This window comes from Pyxicephalus adspersus, chromosome 7 (assembly GCF_032062135.1).
Source record: "Pyxicephalus adspersus chromosome 7, UCB_Pads_2.0, whole genome shotgun sequence".
Taxonomy (NCBI): Eukaryota; Metazoa; Chordata; class Amphibia; order Anura; family Pyxicephalidae; genus Pyxicephalus; species Pyxicephalus adspersus.
The window spans coordinates 3090244-3099309 of NC_092864.1; the positions used below are offsets into that span (position 1 = coordinate 3090244).

General features: G+C 38.6%; 1 protein-coding gene across 1 annotated transcript in view; it reads left to right on the forward strand.

The window, feature by feature from the left end:
• LOC140334683 (serine protease 33-like) overlaps positions 1–9066 on the forward strand; it is a 28309-nt gene that overhangs the window by 7116 nt on the left and 12127 nt on the right. The window lies entirely within an intron of this gene.

Here is a 9066-nt window from a genome sequence, read left to right on the forward strand (position 1 = left end):
ATTGGGCCTGATTTATTAATGCTCTCCAAGGCTGGAGAGGATACAAGTTTAGCAGTAAAGCGGGTGGTCTAAGAACTATTCAATCATGGGGTGACTTCATTTGTATTAAATATTATTGACACAATGAAATATATTGTGTGTTGTTTAAAATTTTAACTTTTTTTAGCTTTAAATTATTTAGAACCTAACCAAGCACCACATGATTATTAATTATGTCCAGATACGTAAAAATCTCAGGAATGAAAATAGGGTGTGCGTTCCTATTATCATGACTTTCTCTCGTAGTTTCTTGTCTTAAATTCAGGTTCAGATGAAAAGATCGCTGTTTTACCTTCATTGGTAATGTTAGTCAGGGAAAAGCCAGAAATTGTTATTTGTGTTCTTGTTTCAGGTTGGTAAATTAAAGTAATAGTTAGAAGATAAAGATGATGATAGGAGATCTTTAACTTGCTGTCCATCAAAACGTTCATGGAGCTACCTGGAGTACTTGCATGGCTACTTGCAAAGAAAATCGGTTGCCTGTGGTCATTGTAGTGATCTTTGTAACCCGGCATGATACTTGCTTCTATCTACATCCTGCAGTGATTCTGCCTGCTATGACTGAAGGGAAAGGACTTCTGTCTGACTAAGAAACTGATTTTATAGGAGGGTATCTCTTTAAAGTAATTATATTTTTTGTATGAAATATGTGCCCTGAAGTACAATAAAAAAAATAATTTCCTAAACAAAAAGTCCCATAACTGGAAATGTTTGCCACATTCCATCATTTTGCATTTTCATATATCTATAAAACCATCCCTTAATGCACTCTTGTATTTAGATAAACAGCTACTATAGTTAACAACCCGAAGGTTCTAATTACAGACCTTTTTTTACCTTTTCTGAGGCTGTGGAACAAACTTTTCAAGCCAGCCTGGTGAATCAAGCCATTATATACATTTATTACACACTGACTTCCTGCACACATATATATTGTGGAACATTTATCCATAATGTACTGTATGCCTTTATTGAACATGAGGCCCCTTATTGTGGCTGGGGCTGGTGGACAAATCAGAAATGTAGGGATCTTGCTACCTAGGTCTTTGGGAAAGAAAAGTTGTAAGTAATATCTGCAATATCAACACTGAGTGGGCTTATCCTATTAGACTTTTTATTTATCCATGGAAGGGTATAGAACCATCCTTGACTGGGGCAGGTCATAGCCCCTTATTTATTCACTGATTATCAATTAATATTCATTCATGTTTTTCTCCTTAAATACCTGCATGGATTTTAGCTCATGACCAAAAAACATCTATCGTGCGATGCTATTGTTGGGGCCTTTGTTACTCAACATACAACTCACTTTTTGTATATTACCTGTAGCTCAAAGTGGTGAAGAATTCCAGGTGTCTTTATGGTGGGAGAAGACCCCTTTTTCCAAAAATGTATTCTAAAGAGTCTGATTTTAAAGCTACCAAAATGGGAATTAAAATAAAAAATTAGGATTTGAATAAACAAATTCCAAGTTTTGACTTATAAACTTCCATTAATGTAGTACTGTGGCATCATTCAAAACACTGAAGTTTCCTTTATTTACAGTCTAGGATTTTGCCATAGTATGTCTTCCCGTTCTAATTCTTCTATTGTACACTAATATCTGATATCTGTAATACCTTTTCTTGATGGGGCGTTGTATTTAGGTAACTTTTATATTTTGCCTATTTCTCGAAGGCTCCAACTATAGAACTTCAATGAACATTAGTTACCCTGAAACCTTAAGCTGTAGAAATGTCTAATTTTATTAGAAAAACAAAAATCAGATGATCAATGACAGATCTGAATTTGTTTCAGAGTTCCTGGAGTAATTTTACTAAACAAACGGAAACTTAATGATTAAAATCACCTATTCTGGTCAGCTGCCCAGCTGAGTTTTGTGTGCTTGCTTTTATTATATCATAATAAATTCAACGTATTCCAATTAGTACAGGAGTAGCCTAAACCTGTATGAGATGTCTTTATCCCAAACACCCATTAATATGTAAATTGCTGTGAATGTATTGGGTTGGCTCCATGGGAATTTCCCCTTTCTTCAAAAAGCTTGGTCAGCCCTTTGTTTTGTAGTTTTCCCATTGGTTTGATTGTTTTTTATTTCTTTTGTTTGATACAAAGCTGAAATTGAGGGGAGATCTCTCCAATGTAAGAGTCTACTTTCCTATATCATTGCCACTGATACAAGAATTCCTCATGGGAACACCATCTTTTATTTCTTTTTCATTGACAAATAAAGTTTTAGATTAAACCTATTACCCTATTTTTAGTCCCAGTGACAACAGTAACAAGGACTAATAGAGAGTGAATCTCCATGTTGGTACACAGACTGTCACGCTTGGGGAGACAGGGCCACTAGGGGGTGCTACAGCTTTCATGGGAGTAGTGAGAGCCCTGAGATGGGCTATAGACAGCAGTAGGTTTTCTCCAGAGCCTCTAGTGGTGAGGATGTTGCGCTGATGGTTACTTCCAGGTTGCAGTCCTTGGGCACACCGGGGTGGGCAGGATGAAACACGGTACCAAATCACAAAGCTAAAGGGTAGTCAAAGAAGGCCGGGGTCATGGCAGGCAGCAAGCAAGAGAGGTCAGGTCACAAGCCAGGGGTCAAATATCAGGGATCCAGGTGACAGATACCAGTAGCACAGGCCACTGCAGACACAGGGAACACAGCAAACATTGGAAGCAACAAGAGGCACAGGTGACACAGGAGTATCCACAGACAGAAAAGAACACTGGAACAGCACAGGGAAGTTGGATGGGAACCAACAGACTGGACAATGAGGGGTTAACATAGGAGTTGGACAGAGGAATCACTGAATTAGCCAACAAGTGTACAGGAACTAGCTCAACAGAACTAGGGGCTCGGCACTAGTGGGGACACATTGCATAAACGCTGAGTGCTGTGTCTGCGCTAGCTATATCGCCAGGGATGATTAGAAGCCTATTTTCTGACTGGCCAGCGAAGCTGATAAAGCTTGCTAGCATAGGCATGCCCAGAGTCAGAACTGCCCGCATGTGCAGGAGAGAGGCGTCTGCGCTTTATTAAAGAAGAGGTAAGTGTTACACAGACCACCTGATTATGGTGACTAGGTAGGCCTGACCAGTAAAAATTTACCTTGCTGTCAATGTTATTCATAGATATTTCTTTTTTTTCAGTAAAGGTGGCAACCCAAACTATGACAATGAAAAAACCCTTAGAAAAAGCCCCACAGATTACAAAAATGAACATTCTGTAGTCAACAGAATCCTATTTCACATATGTACAAATCCCCCACTATGACGTAACCATGATAATGACTGCCAGTATTGCTATTTATACTGTGAAATAGAGAAGAAGGTGTTCTTTTTTACATAGAAGGCATTACCTAGGATGGTAAGATAACTATATGGAGTTGGGTTAATGTTGTATGTTATGCTGGACCAGTCATCCTTAACCAGGGTTCCATGAAACCTTGGGACTTCTCCGGATGTTGCTAGGGGTTTCTTATGCTGTGGTTGATTAACCTTCCATTGAATGATGCAAAGTTCTCCAAGACTGGAGAGGATATACTTTTATCCGTGAAGTTGGGTGCTCCAGAAAACCTGGATTTGGTCCAGGATTGAAAACATTTTCTAACAAATAGCAAATTACTAGAAACTAATTCCAGGATTCCAAATTACTAGAAATGAATTCTAGGTTTTCTGGATCACACGGCTTCACTGATGAAAAAGTATCCTCTCCAGTCTATGAGAGCATTAATAAATCAGGGCCACAGTTCAGAGACCATCAACACTTGGGGGATCCAACTCCATGACTCTGTGTTTTTTATGTTTACAAAGGTGATATTCTGGCCATCACTATTCACACATTCTGTCTACTGGCCACCAACTAAAGAGGTATTTTTTCACTACCTCCCAATAAATTGGTTTTACAGGGGTTTATTAAGACAAGGACATTATTTTAGGTTTTCCTGAGGAGTGAAAAGGTTGGAAAAGTCTGTGTTAGGCTGTAGTTTCCCTTTAGGCTGATGTATATCTTAAGTTACATTATCTGTTAACTAATGACCTTTACATGATAGAGCAAAGCTCCCCATGTCAGCAAGCAATGACTGACGTCTCCCTCATTTACATGATAATCTCCTATAGACTGTTTTTGAGGAAAGTTATTTACTGCCTGGGGTTATTATTGTGCTGATGGTATGGACAGGTGATTTCACACGTATCCATGCTATATGCAACCTAGGGCAATTGTTTGCAGGTTAGGGAGGAGATCTTCCAACCACAAAGGGTGGGACCAGTGCTTGGCTGGTACTCCAGTTTTTCCAGAATTTTTTGTCCTTTATCAAATGTTTTCCCTATTAACAACCATTTCATATCTATTACTGTGTATGTGCAAAAAGCAATCTCAGAGGTTTCATCCTAACAATCTATGCCACATTTACACTCAATTAGGTATTTAGGTTGCAAAAAAAGAAATAGAGAGCCAGGCCCTCCTATGGGGGACTTATAGAAATAGAAAATACCCTTTAGCACAGAGAGGATCTTTATAAGTAGCTTTGTAAGGAATATTAAAAAGTGCACAAAGCGCTAAATATCATTTTGATTTAAGATGGATGTTCAACATTGAGTTAAGGCATATCTGTCATGAGAAAAAGCTGAAGGTTCCCATTGCCCACCGTCCTCATGCAAAGTGACTTTTCCTTATTACAATCAAGTTACACTTACTTAAATTCAATTAACACTTTTACTTACTTAAATTAACCTAAATTAAATTAAATATGTGTTGATATTGAACTTTGAAGATCATTAGTATTCCATAAAATGTGTAATCTAGAATCAGTAAATAAATTTAAGAGCTATCTATATTACCATTTTTTATTTCACGTAGTTAATCTGAACCCGTCAGGAGTAGTCCTCCAAAAACATAGCTTGCCGATTGGCACTGCATGTATTGGGGTGAAGGGTCTAATTATCTGTTTAGTCCTCTCCGGAGTCTCTAAGGGTGTTGACCTTGGGAGGGGTACCAGAGTGTGGCCATCAGTACATGTCCAATAGGGCTAGAGTGGATGGAAAGCCAATCAGAAAGGTGCTAAATTACTAACAGCTTATTTATAAAAAAACAACAGTAACAGGAGCACCATTACTTGCACCTTATACAAGAGATATTTATGGGAATGTTTCTATGAATGTTCACTCCTCTCACTTCTCAACACGTTTCATTCACCTTCCTCAAGAGCAGGGGTCGGCAAAGTTTTATGGCCACTATGCCATTTATGGGGTGGGCGGGAGCACACTAGGCCGGACCCGCCCTAATGGTTTCGCCCACAACAGGGAACGCCCCCTGAAGTGAAATCCTTCTCGTCCGTATGCATTGTGGAGGAGAGGGATTTACCTTCAGGGAGCTTTCCCTATTTACTGCGGCGGCGGAAGTATCAACACCGGCCGCAGTAAATAGGGGAGCAACTGCAAGGGGGTGGCACCAGAGCTCTGAAGCTTCAGAGGCTCCGGCTCCTGTAGTTCCTAACGCCTCCTGGCCAATCCGCTGGCAACCCGTGGCTCCGGAGTCATTAGGCTGGATCGGCCAGGGGGCGTTAGGCCGGAACGAACTACCAGCTAGGCCATATCTGGCCTAAAGGCCGGAGTTTGCCGACCCCTGCTCAAGAGGATGAGTACTTTAGAGATGTGTAAATACCCCGTGGGTCCCTATATTCTACAATCATAAATTTACAAAATATTACGCCACAATTTTTGATGATCCCTTAGAAGTCTTTGGGGAAAGACTGAACCGCACTATTTTATTTTTATTGCTGAAAGATCCCATGAAAAAAAACACTGAACCAAATTATTATTCGTTTTTTTTTTTTTTACTTTTTGACTATGCTGTGTTTTTTCTGCTTTTTTTTCCCAGTTTAGCTTTTTGTTGCGCAATCAATAAAAAAAACTCAATTGCAAAAACTGATGTGACCCATACAGGGTAAATAGGTGCCATTGTTTCAGCGGTTGAAAATTTGTCTGTTGATTTATATCAATATATTTTTTTCCTTGGGGATAATTTTTTTGAAACCAAAGCCCTCTGGCCAGTGATCTGCAGCACAGCAACAAGAATTGTCATTATCATCATTAATGCCCCATTCACAGCAATAATGACAGATGAAGCAATTTAAACACAACTAGGTTTTGGTGCACATTGTTTTTTTACAATTCATTAAGGTAAACAGATAACAACTATATAACCATCAGACCTGGAAAACTAAACCTCTCTTAACAAGCATCAGTTAAATACATTCATTGGTTTTAGGTGCCTGCAGACCTGATGACAGATGGACCCAGAATAGAGTCATGGCGCTGCCAATGGACAACAAACAATATTTTTACCACTCCAGTCCATCCAGATATGGGAGTCCTAGACAATACACCCAAGCTTGGAGGGTACAATGTGAGGAACCCATGGTCATAAAAAAACAGAAAAAGATAAATATAGGTCACAATTGACTCTGACCAGAAAATCCAACTCCAGTCTTAAAGAACATTAGAGAATCTAAAACATGAAGCTGTAAAAATTTCTAACATTAGCTGGAAACTAAAGGATGAGAGGAGTGCTGGATGTTGACATTTAAATGGAGTTCATGGAGTAAATTCGTGCAATTTCTGTTGGCTGTTTATTATATGACCTATTAGGGTGACTTGTAAAATGAGAGCGGTTGAGGTGTAATTAAAAGCACCTCATCATTATTTCTACATAAACATGATAGATAATTGTTGTTTTAAGAAAAGGTTACTTGCAAATGGATAATCATTCATTAAAAAAAAAAGATGGCAATTCACACAGATTCTTGGGTGGAGTGAACGATCCATTCTGAGGGAGTGATTTTGGCATCCAAAATGGGTTTTGGAGGCTGTGCTGGTGTAGTACAAATTGTTAAATAAAGCCAGATAATGAAATTTACACCCAATAATGGGAATGTCAAGTTCCCTGAAGATAGAAACACTTATTTTAAATAGCTTTTTACACATATGCAACATTAGACATGAAATATCTGGATAATTGTAGGGAAAGCAAACACTCCTGAAAAAACTGGAGTATCAGACAAACAGGGGTCTTTTCCCACCCATTGTAGCTGGGGGAACTCCTCCCTAAATTGCAAACAACTGCCCTAGGCTGCAGATTGTATGAAAATGTGTTAGATATCACTGGGGAACAATTTTGAACAAATTTTTGTTGACTTCAATTTTTAAGCTTTTATATACTAAAATAGGTACGCTGATTTTGAAAGTGCAGTTAGTTTTCTTCTATCACATCAGGTTTTTTCTCTACCGCTTATAATAATGCGATTACTGTGACGTGGATTTGTATAGACTACTAATTTACACCCAAGACAGTGTGGTCAGAGGTTGTGCGCTGCTCTACGTAGTGAATAAGAAAAATTTATTTTTCTACTTACACAAGTATTTCCTTTCCTTCAGATTATGTCTGGCTCTGGGATAAGATGCCATTTGGTATTCCTATGGTTTGGCGAGATTATTTCAGTGACTGTTACTTTTGTATAGTGAAAACTTCAGGATATAACAAGGAAAATAAATGTAACAGAGTCTCCTAGTCTACCATCGGCTATACGCCCAGTGGCTCATTCAGATGAAATTCCAGTGCCGGTTTTCGTTATACTCCCCTCTCTTGAAGAACATGATTATGGGGATGAACTAGGTGACAACAATGATGAAGTTTGAAATTGAAGAGAACTCTGTTTATAAGGGATTTGATCAGTATGAGTTGAGTGATTTGGCACATGATTTGGGACTATTGAAGAAGGCTTCAGAACTCCTAGCATTAAAACTGCATGAAAATAACTTACTTGTAAAAGGAATAAAGGTATCGTACTTTTGAACCAGAGAAATTGAATTTCTACAGTACTTTAGAATGGACAATGGGTTTGTGTATTGCCATAACATATCTGGTTTAATGATGGAATTGGGAATTCCAATCTATAACTCAACTGAATGGCGACTATTCATCGATAGCTCAAAGCGGAGCTTAAAGTGTGTCCTCCTTCACAATGGCAATATATTTGGGTCAGTCCCAATTGGCCATTCAGTTTCTCTTTGTAAAGAATATGCAGACATAAAGAAAGTCATTGAGTTGTTGCAAAATCACCAACACAATTGGGTCATCTGTGCTGACCTTAAAATGTTATGCTTCCTTCTTGGTCAGTAACGTGGATACACCAAGTATCCTGGTTATCTGTGTATGTGGGACAGCAGAGCTTGTGAGAGTCATTGGGGGGAAAGGAATTGGCCCCCAAGATCTGCCCTAAAACCAGGTGATCCAAACATTCTACATGGGCCACTTGTTGATAGAAAGAATATTATATTCCCGCCTCTGCACATGAAACTGGGTCGGATGAAGCAGTGTATTGAAGCTTTGCCAGCTGAAGGAGAATGTTTCAAGTTCCTCATTTTGGCATTTCCTAGCATTTGAAAAAATAAAGGCCGGTGTGTTTGATGGTCTACATATCCGGCAGCTCATCAAAGATGAATATTTCATCAGGACAATGTCAGAAGTGGAAAAGAATGCTTGGTTATCATTCAAAGCCATTGTCAAGGACTTTCTTGGAAACACATGAGCAAATAATTACACAGAAATTGTCCAGAAACTCTTGGAGAGCTACAAAATGCTTGGTTGCGATATGAGTATCAAGGTGCATTTTCTGCCCTACCGTAACTGCTTACCCGATTATTTTTCAATTGTTTTACTGTAAAAAAAAGTCATAGAGTAACAATAAATCCTTCGTATGAACAAAAGAATATTAAATACACAGTACATTCAAGGTAAACTTTTCATTTTTTTTTCATTGTATGCAAAGTTTGTATGTTTCATGGTACCCTGTATCATACAAATTGGATGTGATAGCAAAAACTGGGGTCATTTCTGGATTAACCACCCACAAATTTGTAAAAAAAACAAGTGTAAGATCTAACTCAACATAAAATGTGTTCCCCAGTGTTATTCAGCATCAGGACAATTATTCCCCTGGGCAGTATGTAACTTTCTACAAAGAG